The sequence below is a fragment of the Aulostomus chinensis genome, chromosome 4 (assembly GCF_037954235.1).
Source record: "Aulostomus chinensis isolate RoL2024-O1b breed Wild chromosome 4, RoL_Achi_v1.0, whole genome shotgun sequence".
Classification (NCBI taxonomy): Eukaryota; Metazoa; Chordata; class Actinopteri; order Syngnathiformes; family Aulostomidae; genus Aulostomus; species Aulostomus chinensis.
Window position 1 is genome coordinate 24,318,733 of NC_141323.1, and position 23,171 is coordinate 24,341,903.

General features: G+C 41.9%; 1 protein-coding gene across 6 annotated transcripts in view; it reads left to right on the top strand.

Annotated features, from left to right (window-relative positions):
- The first annotated feature begins 457 nt into the window (after nucleotides 1-457).
- LOC147263942 (uncharacterized) overlaps nucleotides 458-23,171 on the top strand; it is a 55,588-nt gene continuing 32,874 nt past the window's right edge. For all 6 annotated transcript variants that reach the window (XR_015112510.1, XM_086202328.1, XM_086202330.1 and 3 more), the window contains exon 1: nucleotides 458-596. The gene's annotated coding sequence lies outside the window, so the exon portion shown is untranslated. The remainder of the gene's footprint in view (nucleotides 597-23,171) is intronic.

Below are 23,171 nucleotides of genomic sequence, written 5' to 3' on the forward strand. Positions count from 1 at the left end.
ACAATGTCTAGGTGGTGACAACATGCTGGTGAATGAGGCCTATTTACCTTTACAGCGATCAAGGATGGTTTATAAAAGACATCTTTCTGTTCCACCTCTCCGTGATCTGTCCAGTAAATAGGCTCAGCCACCTTGATAACATAATAGCTGTTAGCTTTGAGCTAAATGACAGGGCCGTTTATCTTTTAAACACGAGCTATAAACACGTTCGTTTTAATAGCTTTTTAGGTCATCTCATGCCATGGCTCGAAGCCAATGAGACATTTACACGTACTTCTCCGGAGCCCCCCCACCCAAGGACGATCGAGGACCCCCTCACTTTAGATGTCACGAGTTTTGCAAATACTTTTTCACTTATTTTGGATTTCACAAAGACCGAAGCAGCCTTCGTAGCTCCACGTTCGTCAGCAGCGAGGAGACTGGGGCAGGACAAGAGAAAGCAGATTATGTCTTAAAAGGGAGGAGCTTGGACTGGGGCTGTTTGGTGGTTTGATCACTACTTCTGCGGGAAGTGAAGGACCGACTGACTGCGAATTGGCTCCCTTTCCTCGCCTAAACACTCGATTCAAGAGCTCACGTCCCGTTAGGATCCACAGGTAAGCACGAAAATCTCCCAAGTACCTGCGCGTGGATCACTTTTGACGTCCATGTGCGTCATTTGGACGAGATCGTGTCATGAAAATGGAAGATGAAGTCGCATCATGCTGTCTGTTTTCACGGGACTGCTCCTTTCTTTGTGCGTTGCCAGTAGAAAACGGAGCTTTCCTGCGAGTCGAGTCGTGTAATAACTGTTACGTCAACCGAGGGATTACACAAAGAAATGTGCACCCCTGTAATGCCCGCTCACTCTTTCAGATTCCCATCGAACTAAGGAAAAAGAGGCGAGGGAGGGCGATCGTTAACTCGAGCCAGAGTAGTTTCTCATCATGACATGAAACTACAGCTTGAAGTTTTACTTCGACTCCGCATCCCCAGGGCCCAAAAGAATGTTGTATTCCTGTACTTAATCGTGCTCTATGCTGCTGGGTTGGTTTTTGTTTTTTTTCTTCTTCTTCCATACACTCTGAACGCTCTGAAAAATTAAAATTGATCATGCTGATTCCAAATCTACTGAATATGAAGTTGCACCATTTCACTGGTACACACATGAATCCACTTCTCTTTGTTTCACTTTATCAATTTTTTTTTTTTTTTTTACAATCTCACTGCCTAGAGGCAAAAGGCTCTCGTTCACTTCCACTGTACTCGACTTAGCCAGCAAGTCTTCTGATCTCACCTTTGTTACACAGTACTTGTTTGAAATGGAATATAACAGGGGAGTTAGTGAGCAGCTGTAGATTTTTTTTTTTACTACTTTCTGGCCAGACAGAAAGTAGTAATTGTTTTTGAATTGTATCAAATCATTTGGGCAGTGCTTGAAAAAAGGCAGAGATATTTTCTTGAGTTTCTAGTAAAGCTGTGGCCCAACCTGATGACAGATTAGTGGAAGAGCCTTAGGAATGCAACGCGTACCAGTTCACTAGTTCAGCGCTTCCTGAGCTTTTTATCCCGTGCAGCCTCACAGTCCTGCCAGGTGTCATTGTCATACACACCTCCTCATCTTCCTGATGTCTTTATTAGTTTTGACAGCATGGAGCTGGTATTATTTGTGCCTTTTGTGTGTGTGTGTGTGTGTGAATACTTTTGGCAGGTGGCAGGTTTTCTTTAGAGCTCCCTCTCTGTGCAATAACATTTCAAAATGCATCAATAATATACATCCATTTATGTGTTACATCAAGCCGATCGTGCAGCGAGCATTTAAACTTTGACCCTAGAAACATTTTTAGCGAGAGTGCAAGTTTTTGATAGCTTAACTTGAGTTACAATGTAATTCGTATTGTAATTGTAATTGCTGTTGATGTTTATGATTCCAATTCCACAGTGAATTTCTCCTTTTTTATAATTTATTTGTTTGGTTTTTAATACTTAAAGTGGTAGACTTGACTTTTCGGTCATTACATTTAGCCAACTATTTCAACTTCATATGCACTCTTTGATAATTATTTATGTACTTAAACATGAGCACAAGTTCATGAGTCACATAAGTAGGCTTCGCCTAGCTTTGAATGACATTTTCTGTTTTTACATGCAGGCATACACTTGCATATAGACAGAAAACTTTGGGCTTCACACTAAAGTACATGTAGGGCTTTGCAGTGTAGCAAGAGGGGGATTTTGTAAGTGGCGTGACACGAAACGGGGGTAGTGGAATCAAGGTAATTGCACAGAATGATAACAGGGGGTTTGGTAACGCTGGGAGAGAGCCAGGGTTTGGGCTGGGCAGGCAGGATGTAGGGAACATTGCCATGCATTTCCGGACTCTGGCTCTGGACTACACATTGTGGTGAAGGCTTACTTCGAAGTTAATGTTTGCTGACTCCGTCTCACTCACTCTTCATTTGCCTTCCTTCTCTCTCTAATTTAAGCTGGATCAGATGATCATTGTGTCCAATTAACATCACAATCAACATGTAATCACATGTTAGTGCATTCGTGTCTTCATGTGCAAGCAGTACACACTGGAGGCTGGTTAAAGTTTGATCCTAGATATTCATAATCCAGCAGCATATCAAGTTCCAAAGCAAGAATCCAGAGTTTCCTTGCAAGGCAATACTTTCTTACCACCACCACTAAGGCAGCCAAGCAAGTGGCAAACTGGGTCTCGATTGAGTGGAAAACTGGCAGCTGCAAATTTCTTGCACAAATTTGTGATGGTATTTTTCTAAAATAGACGTTGACCAATATACCGGTCATTCTTGAGGTTTTCTAAACGGGGCTCCAATATTTGTTTGGACTGCGTGCCGACATATCAGTCCACACAAACACTGTTTCTAAACAGCAGGTGCCGGGGCCAATTTTTGGTGTCTTCTGGTAATTAAATAGTGCAAGAATATTTCCTCTGCTGCAGGCTTTTTGACATTTAGCTATGTTTTATGCCCTAGGCAAAAGGAGTGCTTTCTGTTTCATCAAAAGTGTCCTTGGTGTAAGTTGGACCAAATTTGGAGTTAGCGTCCTATAGACAACAGCAGGAGTGGGACCAAGGATTCAAGCCAAACAGCGTGTACATGGCTAACTTGCATATTATGATGAATCTGGAGTTTAGGAGTTCTGCACATGTGACATATACATTCAAAATTCCAGTTATTTAAAAGTAGAATGCTCTTGGGCCATGAAATGTCCCTCTATGTAATTTAGCTTTATATACTAGTTGTTGCTTGGCGTCATGGAACCGAGGTGACATGGAACAGTTCTGTTGGGGGATAACCACCGTGCTCTTGGGTGGTGGAGAACGCTGACAATTCATTTCTTGTCTTCTTTGCTGACCCTTAACATATTCACCGTTCTCAAATCGTCAACCCATGTACAGTGAAAAATTCAAGTATTTCAAAGTGATCGATCCTCCTGGGATCAGTAGCCCCCCCCCCCCTTTTATTTCAGTGCTACTCTTAAAGTCTGACTGTCCTTTGTTCATACAGTACCTGCAGCACATTGCACCACACAAGTCCAGACTAAATGCTACACTGAAACCAGATAAATTGATCAGTCTGTGTTGATATTTGGTTGCACCCCACTGAGATAAGATTAATTGTAGTACTCCAGGATTAGATCCTTACCAACCACAACATTGTCACAGAAATTGATGTTTTCACTTCCTTTGGCCAATTGGAGAACAGCTCTATTCATAAAAGATTTGTTAGCGATGCACCAATCCCATTTTTTTCAGTTCTCATAAGATATCAGTGCAGTTGTTTAGTTCCAGTGTAATTATGATCTGTCGATGCATAATTTGGTTTTGATACCACAGCCAATTTTCTTGAATCTTTTAGTTTTTATTGTTGTTACATCATAAGGCAAAACCTAACACTTCTGCATTAAATTTAAATGCATTCCGAAGTAATATGGATCCGATGCATCAGTGAAATGTCCAGCACATACTCTTGAATAGTATCTGGATCAGTGCCAGGCGGCACGGTGGTGCAGTGGTTAGCACTGTCGCCTCACAGCAAGACGGTTCCAGGCTCTTTCTGTGTGGAGTCTGCATGTTCTCCCTGTTCCTGTGTGGGTTCTCTCTGGTACTCCGGCTTCTTCCCACAGTCCAAAGACATGCAATTGGGGACGAGGCTGATTGATACTCTAAATTGACTGTAGGTGTGACTGTGAGTGTGAATGGTTGTCTGTCTATGTGTTGGCCCTGTGATGGACTGGTGACCTGTCCAGGGTGAACCCCGCCTCTCGCCTGTAGACGCTGGGATAGGCTCCAGCCCCACGTGACCCTTAACTAGAATAAGCAGAAGAAAATGGATGGATGGATGGATGGATCAGTGCCATCACTCTGATTTCCAACTTATTTATGAAGTCAGATTATCTTTGAATAACAACAACATCAGCATCCAATTCCAATATATCCCATCTCTAAATAATGTGTTTTTTTCTCATGTTCCTTTTCTTTGATCATTTTGCAATGCTAAAGCAAAAAGAGGCGAATGAATAAAAAAAAATTGCTCATCTAAAACAATGAAAAGGTAACCTAACTAAACTAGCACAAAACATGATGATTGGGTGATAATTATAGCCTACAAGATACAGGTGGATCACAGCGTGACATAATAACTCAATAATAGGGTAATGTAATAATACCCCACAATTGGACATATTAAATCTTAACGATTTAAAAATATGAACCATGACAAATTTCACACTGAGGACTATTAAGAGCCAGGTGTAAAATTTAAGTCGTAACTTATGCAAATGTTGGAACTATTTCAGATGGTTGAACCCTTAAAATGTTAGTCATGTGTAACCCCTTTATAATAATACTTAAACATTCCTGAAGAAACCTGCAGAAAGTCTGGGCATAAGACACAACGATGTGAGGAGGGGAACTTGAGATCAACATCTCATTGTCATTATCTGACTTTGAATACCTCAGTCATGTTGGTGCTGCTAATTTGCATACTGGTCCTCCATCTGCACGTTGTCAGTTGCCGGGCTCTGCCTGATGTTTCAAAGTTGTAAAGACCATTTTGCTGTTATTTTTTTCGTGCGTGATGATTTAACTCTGGGCAAGGAGGCCTTACTTTGTAACTTGAAAAGTAAAACCTCTCTCCTGACCCACGTGGTCAACATTTCAGGGGGTTTAAGTAGATGATTGATTATGTAAGTGAGGTCAGTACTCGTTAGCAGCACTTCTGATGTCATGGTACAAAGATGCATGTTAGTTCCTTCATTCCCCATTTAGAGTTATTCTGAGAAGTGCACAATTATTGTCAAGAGGGACTTTTAGCCCTTGGGCTTCTCCTCAGCTGATAAAATAAGCACAGGAAATATCTGTGTTAGCTGATTGCCTTGTGTTTTCCTTTGGCATCCTCCCACCAGGACCTCAGACATGCACATTTGTCTCTGTGGCAGAGAAAGCACCTTACACATCACTACGAACAGCTGAACTCTCTGTTGACCTTGTCCCTTTTTCTTTAACATCAAACTTCCTCCTCTCCTGTTCATACTTGCTTCCATCGAAAAGAAAAGGGTTTCTACGATTTCCACCCTTGTTCTTAGTTAACCATTCTTCCCCTAAGCCCTCCCCTCTCCACCCTCTCACTTTTGCCTTCCTCCCGTAGTGTCCCAAAGCTAAACAAACACAGCTAATCAAGAGCCTGTCAAGTCAACTTTTAGTCCCATGTTTTAGGTTAATGGACAATTAAGGGAATGTGGAGATAATAAGGTGATGTAAATCCCAGTGGTATGCGTGTGTGTGTGTGTGTGTGTGTGTGTGTGTGCGCGCGCGCGCGCGTGCGTGCGTGTGTGTGTGTACGTGCTTGTGTGTGTGTGAGAGAGAGAAAGAGAGACCGGTGAGGCCATTTGTTTACACGGTTAGAAAGGTTAACTGCCTTTATGAGGGGAAAACAAACAGGGCAGTATTTCAGTCATTTGTAGCATTGGTTCCCAACTTAGGGGGGTCCTGAGTTAGATGGGGTTGGCGAGATGATTTCCAGAATGAAATCCAGTGGAAAAAAAAAAATAGAAATTGCCTGTTTTAGCCAAGTGTGTCACAAAACCTAGTAAATATAGTAGTTACACTCATTTAGCGGGCTGCTTGCTCATTCGAGGAATCGCTGAGGTATTGGCCAGCTGGGTTATAGAGGTGCAAAGTTTGTTAATTGTGTATGGTGAATATGAAAGAGAATCTGAAGGGTCCTTTTGGATGGCAAATTTTATTTGAACGAGGCTTAGTAAGATCAGGCTTGTATGTGGTAATAATGAGAGTGAGGATTGACCTCATACAATACAATCACTATAACCTTACATGGGTATCACCATAACTCACAGTACTGCAACGAGGTTTAATTATTTTGAAGAACTTTTTGTTTTTTTCCAAAACATAACTTTTGAGTTTTATTTTAACTCTGAAAATACAATGCTGTCAGACATAAATACACCGACAGGCCATGTTCATCTTGCAAGTAAAAATATGGAACAAGTGTGTGATTAATTCATGATGTTTTAACTGTGATTTAAACATTTTCATTTTGGGGTAGTAAAGACACATAAAGATACAGAACATGGAGAAAAACATTAACATGACTGGCAGTTTGTTACAGTTGTTGGTTGTGTCAGAGTTCTTTATTTATTTTTATTGTATTTCTGTAAGTATAGCAATAGCCCCTTGGTGAGAAAAATATCCCTGTGCTGTTTGGACCTTGGTAGGCTGGAACTGAGTGTTCACTGGTTGAAATGCCCTGCAGCTGTAAAATTAGTTCGGGGTGGACTGCTTGTCACTCACTTCTGGCACTAATTCAGGAGGGTACCTTCCTCAATTTTAAATGTTAAATGGACTCATTTTTATATTGCGCCTGTCTACCTTAGCGGCACTCAAAGCACTTTACAGTGTCATCTCATTCACCCATTCACACACGCACACTCACACACTATTTCTGAAACCTCTCTCATCCCTTGGTACTTAGACTCTGTCCATGTTTCTTATATCAAGGATTATACTTGGCAATGGTCAAGTACCAAACTCCTTCAATGAATTTACACCCAACAGTTCTGCATGAGCAAGCACATCCTGCAACAGCGGCGACGAAAACCTTCCTTTTATCAGGCAAGAAGGTTGAGCACATCCAGGCTCAATGAACACGGCCTTCTCCTTCGACCGGTTGGGGGGAAAAAGAGCAGGAGGGTGGGGCAGAGACAAAGACAGATAATGGAGGAAGATATACAGAAGGAAAGAGGGGGACAGATAAAGAGGGAGAGAAAGGGAAGAGACTGATGGACAGACAGGGACGTGAGCAGGTGGAGCTACGGGTGGCCGCTTGAGCCTCTTCAGGTCTGTAGCCTCCTCCAGCAGCACCCGGGATCTGGGATGTGGTGAGCCCGAAGGCTCCAGAGAAGAAGTTTAGGGTTAGGGTAAAGTCTGCTCTTTAAGGTCGAGAGGGTGTCTGCATCCCGGACCAAAACTGGGAGACGGTTCCACAGGAGGGGAGCTTGATAGCTGAAGGCTCTGTCTCCCGTTCTACTTTTAGAACTCTAGGAACCACCAGTAACCCTGCATCCTGGGAGCGAAGGGTTCTAGCTGGATAATAGGAGACTATGACTTCTGCCAAATATGAAGGTGCCTGACTGTTGAGGACTTTGTATGTTAGAAGGAGAAATTTGAATTCTCTTCTAAATTTGACAGGGAGCCAATGCAGAGAAGCCAGTACAGGAGAGACATGGTCTCTTCTACTAGTTCTCGTCAACACGCGGGCAGCAGCATTTTGGACCAGCTGGAGAGTCTTTAGGGACCTACTGGTGCAGCCTGATAGGAGGGAATTGCAGTAATCCAGCCTGGAAGTGACAAAGGCATGGACTAGTTTTTCTGCATCTTTTTGAGACAGGATGTGCCTGATCTTAGCAATGTTACGAAAATGAAAGAAATCAGCCGTAGAGACTTGTTTAACGAGGGAGTTAAAGGACAGGACCAAATAAAACACCTAGGTTCCTTACGGTCGTGCTGGGGGCCAGGGTGATGCCATCCAGGGTACCTATCTCATTAGATAAGGTGTTCCTAAGGTGTTTGGGCCCAGGACAATAACTTCAGTTTTATCAGAGTTTAATAAAAGGAAATTATGGGTCATCCAAGTTTTTGTCTCCTTTAGACAGGCCTCCAGTTTAGTCAGCTGATTTGTTTCATGTGGATGCATTGCTAAGTACAGCTGCGTATCATCTGCATAACAGTGACAATTAATTGAGTGTTTCCTAATAATGTGACCTAGAGGAAGCAGGTATAAGGTGAAGAGGACTGGTCTAAGCACAGAGCCTTGTGGAACACTGTAATTGACTGTAGTGGTTTTAGAGGGGTTATCATTAGTTAGTACGAACTGAAATTGACCTAGTAAATATGACCTAAACCAGTTTAGTGCGGTTCCTTTAATGCCAATGACATGTTCCAGTCTCTGTAGAAGGATATGGTGGTCAATGGTATCAAAAGCTGCACTAAGAGCTAACAAGACCAGCACAGAGACCAGTCCCTCATGTGATGCCAGTAGGAGGTCATTGGAAACTTTGACAAGTGTTGTTTCTGTGCTATGATGAATCCTGAACCCTGACTGGAGAAGAAGAGTTTTCTCTCTAATAAGTAGAATTTTGTCATTAAAGAAGTCCATGAAATCTTTGTTGCCCAGGGAAACAGGAATACTTGGTTCAATAGAGCTGTGCCTCTCTGTCAGTCTGGCTACAGTACTGAAGAGGAACCAGAGGTTGTTCTTGTGTTCCCCCATTAGTACCGAGTAGTAGGCTGCTCTAGTTTTATGAAGGGCTTTCTTATAGCTTTTGGTCCGTTAAGCCTGCATCCATCAATTCAACTAAACAGTCAGGCAGCAGCACAGGCTGAGGTCTGTGTCAGGCTGCGGTCAGGAATAGTGGTAATTGTTGAGAAGTCCATTTATTGTGTTCTCTTTTTGCCTCCCAGTCAGAACACATTCAGGCATTTGCATATGAGCCACTGAAATTGCTCAGGAATGTATTGCAGGCAGAGCAGGGACATAAATACTGGTGCTGCTTGGTCACGCCACGCCGTGGTGGGTGAAGATCCCAGGTCTTTGAGACATGTATATGAACAATTTCTCCAAAATATTTAATGCTCTCATCTATCCGAGGCTTTTGAAGATTAGGACTGCTTTCATGGATTCATTCAGTTTGTATCAGGTAATTTGTCAAAGTTTTTCTCCATTGTCTAACTGGGTGTAGCAAAGGGACAAGGAGAACAAAAATATGGCCTATGAAGCCCATTTTAACCAAGTTTTCTTCAGACAGTTCTCCACAGGGTCCCAGGCTGGCAATGGTGAGCTCTTTACCTCATCAGAGTTCTGCCAGCGATGATTGGAAGAAACACTCCTGTCAGGTTTTTTTGATAAACAGCAGCTCTGTACTGGAGGCTCATTACTGTGATTGAGCAGCTTGATAGCCACTGAGGTGACAGTAAAATGGTACCAATTAAACTCCAGGCTGATACCTGCGACATGCTTTAATGCAGTTTAACCTTGTTGGAGGCCTATGGCACTGTTTCAGTGCTGATGTCCAGCCACACGTGATACAATGCATAAGATTATCCTCTGAATAGACAACTGAGTGCAACCCTTCTTTGTACAAGGAGACCCCCGAAGGGGTTGTAAGCGAGGATTAATTATCCCTGCATTTTGACTGAAGGCTACTTCTCTTGTGATGAATATTGATACATGTCACACAATGGCACTAAGAGCAAAAACTTAAGAATAGTTCGATGTCAAAATATGACATTTGAATGTCATGATATATCATATCAACAAAAATTAAGTCTGTGATTTTAAATATTGTTTAAGTCACAAGCTGTTTTGGCATTTTCCCTCTCTGTTTATTTTTACTGCTTCCTTCTACTTAAAGGTGAATTGGTACACTAAAGTAATAACCACTGATTTTAGAGGAATGTTTACAAAAATATTAATTGTTGAAAGTTCTTAGCATCAAGGACAGTATAAAATGAGTGGAGGAAGCATTCATTTATGGACTCCCATTTTGAAACCTCAAGATTAGCATCACTGCAGTTGCCATTTTCATCTTTTTCAACTGGACATGGCCATATTTGAACAAGAGTGGCGCTCAATCGTGAGGTAGATGCACACTTAGCATACATTGCATTAGCATCTCTTTCCTATAAATGACACAATGTTTTACAAAGTAAACACTATGACTTGAAGATAGTGAGACCATCAATTCCCTAGGAGAGGGTTTCAATTCAAAATATCAATTTTTGATTGATATGGACTCTTTTAAGTGGTACCAATATTGTCTTTTTCCACACTATCAATACCACTTATACCAGCTGCGCTGATTCATGGTCTTCTTTTGACAGCCATTTAACACCCTATCTGTCTATTTGTCTCACTATCTTTAGTGTTAGAATGATAAGTGGCTAGCGCTTTAGTGGACAAAGAAAAGAGCTCTTTGGAAATGCTCTTACTCAAAGGCACCCAAGCATGCCCGTACATGATACAAACAAGTGCTAACAAAATATGTTAATATCTGTTGAAGTCCCGAGGACTTTTAGACAGCAGAGTTTTAGCTGAGAGGAAAATACTTGAGCTCAGTTAACCACACATTGTTGAACTGATTTAATTCACAAGATGAGATAATTGTATAATTGACCCAAAAAGGAAAAAGGGTCTCTAATAGTGACATTTGCATTTTGAGTGTTTCCCCATTGTTCTGTTTACTGCTAGCCAACAGAATCATACGTCATCATGTTGTTGTTTGACTATATTTAACTTGTATAACAACATATATTTTATGCCCCTTTGTTCTGTCAGTTACAGTATATCAAAAATATTATTGAATGTCAAGGTATTAAAGTTAGAGGTTCCAGTTTCATGACAACACTAGGATACATAGCTGTGATAGGGTGCCCATTCTGGCTGGTGTCATTAAACCTACCTGAATGAAAAACAATACTCCTAGACACCTATGTTTTAGAACAATGTGTGTCTGTTATCAAAGAGTCTGTGCATGCATGCTGAAGTCTGGCTTGCTTCCCAGCTGTTTTTTTTTTCTTTCTTTTTTTCCATCGGTCTAAGTGTGGTTTATTCAGGCCATGAACTCCACAGTTCCACTAACTCTTGTGACAGCCACCTGGGAGACCACCTTGGAAAATGGGCCCCTATTAGTGCAGGTTAGACTTAATGACCATTAATAGTACACCGGCCAAGCCAAATTGCAAAAGGGCTCCCCACAGGCAGACATAAAATACCAGTCAATCAAGCTTTCAACATAAACACAAGGTGGGTAGTGGTAGGTATACATTTCGGCACCTTCATGTGTGTACGACATGGCATGGACATGGATCCCTGTGTTTGAGAGCAGCATTTACCCAGGTGGGGGCAGCAGTTTTAAACAAGAGGAAATGGGGGAATCCCCATGGACAGATAAGCGCCAGGGGGGATGGCTGTGGTTTTGGATTTATTTCCCTTTAGCTCTGCTGCTTTGTGAACCAAATCTCATTTCCAGTTATGCTATCAGCTTAAAAATGGCCTGTAGAAAACTCAACAGTGCAACCAGAGGAGCCTCTTAAGAGCACCGCCCAATTATTCACAATTTCATGGCTGTCTGAGATACGTGTTATTCTAATAAATTTAGGAATTAGGAGGCTTAAATACTACACATGTATCAACCTCTAAAGCTGGATTTTATCCTCAATTTACTGGTAAATTCCACTTCATGCTAATGGCATTCAACGATCATTGGGTCTTCCATGGTCTTAATTGACTGTGGACAAGAATTAGTGCGGGTATACACTCTTTAAAATAATATGTCAGTCAATCTGCCCCTGACTGGGTCACTTTTTACTTAGCGTGAGCAGCAAAGCTACCAGAACTGCAGAAGTCAGACGGAGCAAAGTACTATAATCTAGAGAGACAGAAACAAAGACAGAGGAGGAGGGGGAGCTTTGTTATGTCTCATGAAGCTCTAGGGTTTCCTGGAATTTCTTGCAATGGATTCCAAGAGCACAGACAGAGAGAAGGACTAGGCAGACATGGGCAAACTCTGCTGAAGATGTAGTTCTGGAAATTTACAGACAGAAAGGTCTCTAGAAGAATTACTGGTGGTCACTGTAGTCCCTAGATCGACAGAAACCGCATCTGAAATGTGTGCAGGGCATAAGATGAAGCATTACCCTCTCCTGCTGGCCACCTCACCAGTACTAACAGCCATGCGTGAAAATGAGACCTGGTAAAGCCAGTGAACTTTGGTTGTTTTGATTCTTGAAAGGATTTTTAGATTTGAATGGACTGGACTGTATTTCTTGAATGGAAAGAAGAGCTCTGTCAGTGTCCTGACATTGTGTGTCCACTGACTCAAAACCAATGCTAATGCTTCATATCATCTTGTTTGTTTGTTTTTGAGCTAAGTTCTGCACAAGGATGTTGTTTGCTTGTGTTTGTCTTTGTCCAAAAGAAAAATCTTCATATTTCTTATTTCTCATTTCCAGCACCATATCTATGAACCAGTGTGGGTGGACTGGAATCTGAGATTATATTAGGACTAGGGTACCCCACCGCTTTCTCTGCTGACTTCTGCAGTCCTCCATGAAGGGCTGTGCTCTGCCTTTTTCTGTGAGACTCCTCCTTCCTCTTGAACCTTGCAGTGTTGTCTTCCTGGGCTTGTTTGTGTCCCCATTTTGTCTGCCTTACCCTTAAAGAATGGGAGTTGTGTGAAATGAATCGTTCATCCCACAAAATATATATCTTTTTTTTCTTTTCTTTTTTTTTCTTTGGCTGCACGGTGGTTCAGTGGTTAGCACTGTCGACTCACAGCAAGAAGGTTCCGGGTTCGAGTCCCTCTTTCTGTGTGGAGTCTGCATGTTCTCCCTGTTCCTGCGTGGGTTCTCTCTGGTACTCCAGCTTCCTCCCACAGTCCAAAGACATCAAGAGGGGACGAGGCTGATTGATACTCTAAATTGACTGTAGGTGTGACTGTGAGTGTGAATGGTTGTCTGTCTCTGTATGTGTTGGCCCTGTGATGGACTGGCGACCTGTCCAGGGTGAACCCCGCCTCTCGCCTGTTGACGCTGGGATAGGCTCCAGCCCCCCCCCCCCCCCCCGCAACCCTTAATGTAAGAATAAGTGGAAGACAATGGATGGATGGATTTAAAAAAAAAACAATTTTTTAATCCATCCAAATTCCAGAGCCTTTTGGGATTTGGCATTCTTTTATTAGATAGTGACAATATGGAGGTGACAAGACATAAACAGGATGGCAGGTATCAGGCTTTAGACTCAAAATGGGGATGACTCAGTTAATTCTGTTCCTTAACATTTATATGAAAATGATTGGCAAAATATTAAGAGGACCTCTTTTTAATAAGCCAGTACTGTTCAACGGTACCACAAACAGAACTAGAATAGTGGTTAACAGGAAACAAGACAAACGGTTGATGGTGGATAGGTGGAAGGTGTGATATGAACTGAATTTGATAGAAATGCTATTGAATCCCATCCCACTGAATCCGTCATTGCTAAGGATTTTTGGGTAAATTCCAGGTCGGGAAAACTGTTTCACCACAGTCAGAGTGATCTTGAAATGGTTTTTTGTGGAGAAGGGAATTCTCTCAACGCAGTCGCAAATCTTGAAGGATAAGGATTTCTCTGAGAACGTGCCGCTTTTTTTAGTCCACTATCCACTTAGAAGCTTCTTTTCAACCGTGGGAGGAACCACCTTCATTTCACCTGTAAAGAGCAGGATCTAAATTTAGTTCAAGGCTCACTACTTCACTACCAATGTGTAAGTGTTCAACTTTGCAAATATCCTTCTCATAAACGTGAATTGAAATTTTGGATGAAAGTTGACCCAGTTTGTCCTTTTGAGTTATCAATATAATGTGATGTACGTATTATGAGAGTGCCCGGGTGGTCGTCAGAAAGTCGTATTTGGCTTATATTTTATTGTATTTTGAAATATATTTTTAAAAAAAGTAGAGCGTCTCAATATTGATTGTATCCGATCCTATCACAATATATCATGTTCAAATCATATTTTGACACATGTATTGTGATACACATTATATCACCATGTCCATGCCAGTACTTGGCAGGCTTGAGAGTCCCAGCACACCACCAATGAACAACCTGAACTGACACCGATTCCTAGAAAACATGTCGGGGTCACACAAAGGCTCAGAGAGAGAGAGTGAGAGAGAGAGAGAGAGAGAGAGAGAGAGAGAGAGAGAGAGGCAACAGCTTCTTCAGCAGAAAGGCCCTATGTTGTCGTTATTTTGGTGTTTTTGTAGGTCGCATGTGCTTTTTCACCCTTCATCATCGATAAAACCAAACTGAAAGCACTGTTGTGGGATCAGTCTTCCACTGTGAGCAATAGATCTTTGTCTAGTCATCTCACTTATCTACCACCCCACCCACAACCAACCTGCTCCTTAATGTCCTCCCCTCTCTCTCTCTCTCTCTCTCTCTCTCTCTCTAAAACTGAAGTCCAGGTTTTTTCTCAGCTGACATGTTTTTAATAGGCTTTCTCTCTGTGTGGGAGCATTGCATCATGCTTTTCAGCCTCACTCTACACTCATGTATGTTTCCATGTAAGGTATGATGGGAAGATGTTCTTGCTCCGTGTGGCTTGAGTCAGCCACATAACTCACTTCTTATTTTTACCCTTAATTTTTCCCTGGCCGTGGAGGAAAATTTTATAGGAAGCATGTCACAAATGTTCATTTTCTTTTCTTTTTTCAGGGGGAAGGCATAAGGAAAAACACATCAGGAACCTCTCAAGCTTTATGAGAAATGAGTTTTTTATGTTCCATAGAATGTTTCCAGCATGTCGTACACCAGAGGCTGTAGGCTGTTGCGGATCATGCTAATCATGTATGCTTTACATGTTAGCAACTGAGCCTCCATTGCCATCTCTTGTGACTTAAAATCATGAAAATGATTGAAGTTCTGATTCTAGCTCACAGTTCAACGCAGCCAGAGGTGCTGGCTTGCTTTGCAGTTATTCTCACATTTAGTTACCTGGTTATAATAGACATAAGAAAGAAAGAAAGAAACATCTTTCACTGATTTGACGGTTTTTAACGCTCTGTTCCATTCTGGTTTGACACTTTCCCATCCAACTCTGCTTTTTTTTTTTTTTTAATTATCAATTTGTGCTCTTTAGCTGTGGCAGTGGCAGTCCTTCGAGTAAAATTTACTGATCTGGTTCCGCTAGTGTCTCTGGTTAGCTCAATAGTAGCTGATGGATGTTCTATTGAGGAAACGGACTTCTCCTGAGCTTTTATGCACAAAATATGAGGTTTTTGCCCCCTGGAACTGAAAGCAAGAAAAATATATGTGGCGTGTTCTTTCATTCAGTCCTTAAGACCTTTTTTGGCTTCCAATGACAGGCTTTATCCACATTATATCATTCTATAACAATGTACAACGTTAGCAGTTTATTGGCAATGTTTCCTCCTGGTTCGAAATTAGGTTTTAAAACAATTTATTATGTTGTTAAGATGGCTTTCCAGGGATGTGCATCAATATTACACTTATTTATCCTTACTCATCAGCTGTCTGTCATTACTTATGAACAATCATGTTGAAAAGAACTGGCGACCTGTCCAGGGTGTACCCCGCCTCTCGCCCGTTGACGCTGGGATAGGCTCCAGCCCCCCCGCGACCCTTAATGTGTAGGAATAAGCGGAAGATGATGATGGATGGATGGATGTTGTAAAGACTGAATATGTCACGGTGTACCCCGAGCAACTGCTAGAGTACATGATTTTGTCCTTGTTCATAATCAGCAGTCCCATTTATTGAAACAAGAAAATGAAGCATCCACACCCCTGACACTGCAGGCAGCTGACAGAGATGATTAAAAGGAAGATATTATTGTACTTGTTGACATAGGTAACAGTGTGTTACTGTCACACTATAAGTACAGCAAGGTTGTTTATTAACTGAATTATTTGACATACTGTATACGTATTATGTCTGGGGGGTGCTGTCGCAAGAGCGAGCAGGTAAGCTGATTTTGAGCTGCAGCACCAGTGGCAGGGGGCTAAAATGAGTAGCATTTTGGTCCAGTCATTGTATATATTAATTGATATCCACCGTTTAAATTTTTTGAATGAGAACTGGTTTCATCCATCCATCCATTCTATACCACTTATTCATTATTCTGGGGAGAGGCGGGGTTCACCCTGGACAGGTTGCCTGTCGGTCACAGGGCCATTAGGAGCAATCAGGGCTTCCCTATCTTGCTCAATGATATTTCAACGTGGTCACTGGGGGGGATTGAACCAGCGACCCTTCAGTTGCTAGATGGCCACTCTACCTCTGAGCCTCTGATAACTTGTTTCATTTTAAAGCATTTAGTGTGTTTTTTTGATGCAATGATGCAGAGAACGGCATGAAAGGCAAAGCTCAAGTATACCGGGCTCACTTTTAAATTGTGTATGGTTTTTTTTATCTCATTGTTTTAAACTTAGTCTAATGCTGCTGGAGCCTACGGTATGTAGCTCACTACCATTCTTTTTGGCTTCCACCTCACTTGTTATATGGTGTACGATTTAGAGGTGCTGAGTCAGCTTCAAAATGTGCCAGAATAATAAATCGTGCCATGTGTACTAAAAGCATAAATGAAGATTGTTAGTTTGATAAAATACTTCCTTTTTGGCCATAAGTCACGACATAGAGTCTTGGCAGCCGTGCAAAACTAAGATTGATCAAAAAACTTGATTTATTTAATACCAATTGTCATCAAATGACATCGACGACAAAGTCAACCCAATTGAACACTTGTGGCATCAGCTTGGGAGTGCTGTATGTGCTAGAGTTGAGGAATGGGATTCCATCCCCGAGCAAAATGTGGCTAGGTTGGTGACCAGCATGAGAAGGAGGTGCCAAGCTGTTGTGGCTGGGTATGGATCTTCCACACGCTACTGAGGTCCCTGACAGTGTGTTGGTTCCCGTGAAAGAGTGCAATCATCGAATCCACCAAGCAACTCAAAACGAGAGTGAATAACGACAGAAGAACCGCCTTTTTCACCCTGCGACCATTTCGAGAACCGAAACGAGGCTCAAAGGTATCTTCCTCACTGGTCACATAATTTCTTTCCCTACCTGTACTGAGCAAAGCCCAGCTCGACGACCCGCCCTACTCTGCCTCTGATTGGCTAACAGTACCAGGGTGTCATCCTTCTGTATTCCAAGCCTCGTTTTGGTTTCAGTTTGTGACGAGGTGCATAAAGCGAATTGCAGGGGATTTGGGCAATTTTTTGGGGGGACGTTGGCCACACATTTAGCTGGGTTGCTCATTCCACGAATGCACAATCCTTACAAGTTGTACCTTGTTGTAAAGGTAACTCATCAGGCTTTCCAGTAATTTAAAATACAATACCAGTTGGTATAATTAAAGCAGAGAAATAATCCAACGATTTCCGAACTTTCTTTGAGGAGTTTATGCTTTTGGCCACTCATATCAATACAGAAATATGATCCTTGTGCAGCATTTCAAATTACATCATTCTGTCTGCACCTCAGGGCGGCACGGTGGTGCAGTGGTCAGCACTGTCGCCTCACAGCAAGAAGGTTCCAGGTTCGAGCCCCGGCTCAAGTATGGGTTTTTCTGTGTAGAGTCTCCATGTTCTCCCTGTGCCTGCATGGGTACTCTGGCTTCCTCCCAGAGTCCAAAGACATACAAGAGGGAACCAGGTTAATTGAATACTTTAAATTGACTGAAGACGTGGTTCTGAGTGTGAATGATTGTCTGTATGTGTTTACCCTGCGACGGACTGGCATCCCGTCCAGGGTGAACCCTGCCTCTCACCTGAGGGCTGTTGGGATAGGCTCCAGCCTCCCCGCGACCCCTAACAGGACAAGCGGTAGATAATGGACGTTTGTATGTCTGCACCTCCAAGTTTGTCTGACTTAATAGCCCTTAGACCTGCTGCAGGGCTTCAAACAAAAACTGCTGGGATTTTGATCAAACGGGAGAAGATGGTGGGAGTTGCAATTGTCTCACCTTGTTCCCCACTGTTTATAGCTGTGCAGTTACTAACTAACTAATTGGCTGGATGATACAGCAACTCAGACAATAGCACCTTGAAGCTCACAAAACTTTTCAGTATGGCAATTTATTATAAATATGCTATCAACTAAGGGAGACTTTCATTTCACAGTTTTACACTCTGGAAAAATGTTCATTTCAAGTTGTGAGAGACCATTCTCACGTTTGTGTAATGTGAGACAAAGGCAGCAGCTTAGCTTAGCATACCTGGCAAACTTGTCAAAGAAAGGTTGCATCAGTATCCAGCAGCAATTTGTAGATATTAAATATTTGCTTTACGCTTTTGACATTGGAGATGTTGACTTTTGTTGTTGTTGTTTTTTTTCCTTTGGACAGGGTCATTGCTCTTGGTTCAAGCTAATAAATAATGAACTGAATAGTCTGTTGGCTGTATCTTCATGCCCATTTGAACTTAATCAATTTCCTAGCAAAAGAGGGAGTAAGCATATCTCCCAAAATGTGGAACTTTTTCTTTAAAAGGGAATACAAGGGTTCTGTTGTAAAAACAGAAGCTGGAGCCCATTTAGGTAATTCTGTCTTGTGTACTAAATGCACTTTTATTTCTTGCAGCAGTTGTGCTCTATATCTAGCAGCTCTCAAATACAAAGAATGTTCCAGAAAATGTGATAAGTCTCTTGTGAAATGACAGGCCTGCAGACTTTTTTTTTTTTTTTTGTAGTTCAACAGTGGCAGGAGAATGTCAGAGTTGTTTCGTATAGCAAGAAGGGGTGTTCTTGAGGGGAACTTGAGCAGAGGGTTGTGGCATTTGTGAACGCTGCTTTTTCATCAAGAGGAATGTACCATTCTAGGGGGCTCAAAGTGCAGTGCTGAGACAAGATCTCTTGTGTGAAAGTGGAGAAAGCTGTTTGTGTGATTAGAAATGAAATGTTTGCAATGACATGATCATTCTTACGTGATTCCTGAGTTTTGCAGGCATGTATTTGTGTTTTACGGTATATCCAGCATCACCGTATGTCATGTTGTGTTGAGACAAAGCCAAGGCTGTGCTCACTGTGTTGTGAGTGTGAGAGCTCTATCTTGCAGTGCATACAGCATGCAAGAAAACCTTCCTTCTTTTTTTTTCCTTTTACCCAGTTTGGTTACGGGAAAAGGCAGCATTTTTTCCTTCCATATTTGGTCATATGGAGCAGCGCCAGTGAGCAGTAGCCTTTTGATGCAGTACAAACATCCTTATTTTGTGTGGGACTTGTACTTTTTGGAATGCGTCTTCACCAATTTTTCCCCGATTGTGGGAGCTGCATCTTTTTTAAAGGAACACAAGGCTTTTAAAATTCAAAGACTACAGGAGAAGTCACCCTCTTACACTATTGTTTATGATATGGGCAATAGGAAACCAAGTATTAATGCAAATGTCCCTTTGGTGTTTTGGCTTTTAAAGCTCACTGTTTCAGCCAGTGCTATTTCAACTTCTCTTTTGTTAACTTTAAAGTCCCTCAATTGAAGTTCTGAGACATGCCAAAGCTGACATTACAGAGATGGGTTTTTTTTTTCTTCAAAAGTAATAAAGATGGACAAAATGTTTGCTGTTCAATGGTGCAACCCCTCAACAAAACCTGCGATGAAAAGCTGGAAGGTTATAGATCATATCATTGTTGGGGTAAAGTTTTTATTGCACATTAAGTGTGACTTAGCTTCAAGTGTGAGGTCTAAGAACATAGAAACATTCGCTCAGCCTGAAGGGTTTTGCTGGTGAAACGCAGGTGTTTTCAGCCCCCCCCCCCCCCCCCCCCCCTCCAAGAAAAAGGTCACAAGGCCTTAATATCTAACCTGACAGGAACCCCTTAGACTATCATCCATGTGTTGGACTGAGAATTTCATCGTGAAAGAATAGTGTGACATCGTCTGAATGCATGACAACATTTAGTGAACTTATCTTTCTCTCAGCGAAAAGTAAAACGGAGGATTCAAGAATGCTACATCGAGGAAAATAATCCCCGCAACACAGAAAGTATCGAGCTACATTTTCCTTTTTAATCCATGTAAAAGCCAATTATACAAATGCAAGACAGGGTCCTGAGGGTAAAAGTTTATGTGAGGATCCTTTGAGTATTTAAGCCCCCATTTTTTACTGCTTTTGCCATCTTTTTGATCGGCGATGATAAAAAAAAAAATCAATTAATCATAGCCGATCACTACCTAATCTGTGTGATGGGCCAACAAATGCAAAATGATCAAACTGATTGTAAAGAAGCCAGCACTTTTTGTCAGATTAGCTAAAACTACTTTTTTTTTTCCACTTTAACAGATTACCTGGATTGAGAAACTGGGAGCAAAACACAAGTATTCAAGACTAGTTTAAAACAAAACAAAAAAATTTCGGAAAGCATTTTTGTGCTCAGTCAACATAATCTTTCCCTTAGATATACAGTATGCCACCTTTTTTCACCAACATTGTTTGATGAGGTAAAAAAAAAAATGGCAATGCAAACTTTTTAAAATTCATCCTTAAATGCAACATTCCCTCTGGTAACGTCAACTCATCACAAGCTGATGCAGTCATAAGTGATATCTGGTATTACTTTTTAACCTTAAGGTATTCTCTCTTTAAAAACCAATTTCCGTCTTGCTAGGTTGTACCTGGCAGCTAAAGTAAGAATACGGGTGGTTTTAGTTATGATCGTCACCAGATCTTAAGTCTCTAATGACATTGCATCTGAGGCAATGGAGTTTGGAACAATTCCTTTACCTCAAAAACTCTGGCATTTTATGCACTGCAGTGGCTTTAGCTTCTCTGGTTTACCTAGGAATATCTCCTCATCCTCTGCGAAATTTTTCCTCATTCAAGCCGAAGCCACACTCTCAAAAATGCCTTTTGGAAGAGAGAGCGAGGGTAAGTGGAAAGCAGATGGTATTGAGATTGAGTTTAGCTCTGATGCATTTGGCCACCTCCTGTGTTGCACAGAATATAGACATAGCTGAAGAAGTCAGCTTTGACAATTGCAGGTATTTTGTTTGATATTCACTCTGTGGCAGACTGATGCTGGAATAGTAAGGGCGTGTGTAATCCCAACCATGAATAGTGCCTTATGTATAATAGGATCTTCATATTTTATCTGAACACTGGATGCAGCTGTTGGCCAAGCTGCTGTACCATTGGCCTAGAGAAAGACAGTGAAAATAGGGGAAGAGACAAAGGAAATAAAAGTGAGATTAGACAATGGAGTCTGACTAACACTGGGTTCTTATGATGCTGGTAGATTTGTATATAAAGCACATAGCATGAGCGTGCATTTTGACACGTAACTTCTTCATAGGTTATTGATGTATGAACGGGATATTTTACAGTTTTTAAAGAACCATTTTAGCTTGCTTAAAGCAGAACATTCAACAAAATACTGAAAATTGCACTTGCAACACATTTTGGTGTTATCACATAGATATATAAGGCGGCACGGTGGTGCAGTGGTCAGCACTGTGGCCTCACAGCAAGAAGGTTCCAAGTTCGAGCCCCGGCTCAGGCGCGGGATCTTTCTGTGTGGAGTCTCCATGTTCTCCCTGTGTCTGTGTGGGTTCTCTCTGGTACTCCAGCTTCCTTCCACAGTCCAAAGACATCAAGAGAGGACGAGGCTGATTGATACTCTAAATTGACCGTAGGTGCAGCTATGAGTGTGAAAGGTTGTCTGTCCAGGGTGAACCTCGCCCCACACCCAAAAGCCGCTGGGATAGGCTCCACCCCCACCGTGACCTTTAACAGGAATAAGCGGAAGAAAATGGATGCATGGATGGTGGTCCATTGCAGGGCCAACACATACAGACAGACAACCATTCACACTCACATTCACACCTACAGTCAATTTAGAGTATCAATCAGCCTCGTCCCCTCTTGATGTCTTTGGACTGTGGGAGGAAGCTGGAGTACCAGAGAGAACCCACACAGGCACAGGGAGAACATGGAGACTCCACACAGAAAGGTCCCTTGCCCGAGCTGGGACTCGAACCCGGAACCTTCTTGCTGTGAGGGGACAGTGCTGACCACTGCACCACCGTGCTGCCCGTCTCTAATTATCATGAATGTATTTATTAAGTGTAGGCTAGGTATGACAGTTCCAGCCATGTTAATACCAACAATAACAAGTCATCGTTGTTATATTATTTCCCAAGCTCACAGCTGTCAAGCTAACAACACAGGCTATATTATATAGTTATTACTTGTTTATACTCTCATTGCTTCATCAACAAACAAAAAAATCAAACCAGTTTTTAACTGGTACATGATTGAGTCCCTGAATAAGAATATTCCACTCATACCGTAGCTCCATTGCCATAATGTGGTGATTCATGTGCTTGTCCAGAGGTTTTGAAGGGATCATTGCTAGTATCACGGATACACGTCTGACCAATAAAACTCCTCATAAAATGCTATGCTAGCATTTGGAACACTTCACCAGAGCCAAAAATATATTTGCTGCTTCGCCATGCTTTTCCTTCAACTCCCAGACTGTTCCTTAATATTCGTTGTGCCTATATGGCCAATAGGGGTTCGTTGTGATGGTCCTTTTTTAATTCAAGAATTCAATACTTTGTAAGGAGATAGAGGCTTTATAAAGAGGTGTAATCCCAGTGGCTGTCAGGTTAATATCAAGTTGGTTTTTAGGGCTTTTTTAAGAGGCTGAAACTTAGACTCCCAAGTTCTGTGCCAGGGTCTCGACAGGTACTAATTTGACTGGTAAATGTGTCATTATATCCATTGTGGAAGGCTGTGGCAGACAGAGCCTGGGGGACAGGGTGGCTATGAAGGGAGGGTGGGTGGGGTTGATGGATGGATGCAGGATTCAGATGCAGTAAATTGTGGAATAAATGGACAGATGACTTCAACTTAATGGAATTTCCTCTCCCAGATTTCATCTCATTCTGCCTCTTCTACATTTGACCAAGTATGGGTGGTCCCTTCACGGTTATCCACAACATTTACACATCTCTTTGGAAGCTACAGGTTTCCTCTGTGTCTCATTTATTATGCAATTCATTGTAATTTATTATTTCATTCTTGCTTCCATGAATATGAACAATCTGAGAATGTATTCAGTCTATGCTGCCTTTGATGATGC